The sequence below is a fragment of the Gekko japonicus genome, unplaced genomic scaffold, assembly GCF_001447785.1.
Source record: "Gekko japonicus isolate JY-2015 unplaced genomic scaffold, Gekko_japonicus_V1.1 scaffold540, whole genome shotgun sequence".
NCBI lineage: Eukaryota > Metazoa > Chordata > Lepidosauria > Squamata > Gekkonidae > Gekko > Gekko japonicus.
The window spans coordinates 459,463-461,424 of record NW_015173690.1 but is presented as its reverse complement, the minus strand read 5'-3'; positions in this window follow the sequence as shown (position 1 = coordinate 461,424).

The following is a 1,962-nucleotide window of genomic DNA, read 5'->3' as shown; positions in this document are numbered from 1 at the left end:
CTGTCCACAACTTGAAGTTTTTAATCGGCTGCTTGTTTCTCTTGGCCAAAGTAGGGCCTGTGATTTATTTGAGTTCAAGTGAAAGAAGGACAAAGCTGTGAGACAACACAGATTACTTTAGTGTGACTTTTCAGAATCAAAATGCTCTCTTTATCTTAACTCCCGAAAATAATAAAATATTCTGTTTCACACAATGATAAAACTATATACAAGTTTGGTTTTTTAAAAAACACAATGCTTGGGAAACTATTTCAAATGTTTAGGCATCAGTCTTCCAGAGAACTGAAAATGTTCCTTTGTCAACACCAATTTTTAAGAACTCGGGAAACCAGGCATCTGGGATTTCCCCAGCTCTGCTTATTGGTTTGTGCTCAGGGCAATGAAAGAATTTTTAATGGATTATTTTGTGAAATAGCTTTATTATGGAGTTAGGAATACAATGTTGTATTGGATCTGCAGATTTGCTGCCCCCCCCCCCGTAAAATAAAATACAGAGACAATATCCATCCAGGCTACCCTTTTGTGAATGAATTATGTTTTTTCTATCCTCCTCTGGTTTTGGGATGCTATCTCAGGGCAATTAATCTGTGGGATGGTAGGGCTGCCAACCTCTGGATGAAGATATCCTAGACTCACAACTCATTGCCAGACTACTGTTCCCCTGGAGAAAATGGTGGCTTTAGAAGTTGTACAGTAGTATCACATTAGATTCTGCTGATGTCCCTCCCTTCCCCAAACTCCACCCTCCCCAGGATCCAAATCTGGAATTTCCCAACCCAGAACTGATGACCCTAGGCCCATGTAGAAGTCATTATAGGATGTAAGATCCTTCCTGGAGTTGAAAGATTTTTCAGAAAATGTCTAACCTCATCAGCCTGTACATACATGTCAGAGAACACAAGATGTTCTAGAAGTTACCAGTGTTAGACAGTTGCTGGGACCCAGACGCATTAGAGGGATTGACTTCTGAAGGCAATGTTTGCATGTTGGTTCTCACTCAGCATGATAACTGAGCAAGTTGGAGATGGTAAGACTGTTGTTTCTTACCTTGACAAGGCCCTGTCTTTTCTTCTGTGCACTGCTGCTGGCACAGAGGTACTCTAGACTAGTCTTAATTCATGTGCACTCATGCCTCCACTTCTTACCCTGAGACAATTATGGAACGTTTCTAAGCCAAGGTCCCCAGTGGCCATGCTAATGCTGGCTTTCAGGAGGTTCATGCTGGCAATGGGCAACAATCAGCCAAATTTAGATATTTTTGATTTCTTTTAATGCAAATGGAAGATATGTGCAGTGTAATTCTAAGCAGAGTCATGTCTTTGTATATCCATTGAAGTAAATGGGCTTACAAGGGTGCAACGGCTTATGACTGCACTGTTAAGCTTGTTTGTATCTTTCATACAAAAGCCAACAAGACTCTAACAAGTATTTAAATTTGGTTGGGGATATGACCAACATGCCACAAATAGGGTGTTATTCACCTAAATGTGTTCAGGATTATGGATAGGGTTGCCAGGCCTGAGCTGGCAACCAGTGGGAGAACAAGTGGGGTGGTGACATGGGTTGTTCCTGGAAGTGACATTAATTCTTTAGTAGGAATTGGAGCTACAATTAAAATGAATATCCTTCCTAGACTCATTTTTCTTTTTCAAACTATCTAACTATTGTGTCTGAGTCGTTGAAAGACCGAAGTAAACAAAATGTGAGAGATATTTGGACACCATTTTATGATTGGGTGAAAAGAAATTGTGAAGATCAGGAATAATGAGTATAATCGCTATAAGCCCAGGATAAATCTAACTTGAATTGTACAGAACATTTACTTTTTTCAGGAATCACAATAGAAGATTTTAGTGATTTGATTAATCAATATTAGTTTTTGAAATTATACAAACTAAAGAGATATGGAAACAAAGATTTAAGATGAAAAATTTGTAACAGCTATTGCATAAACTTGATGGA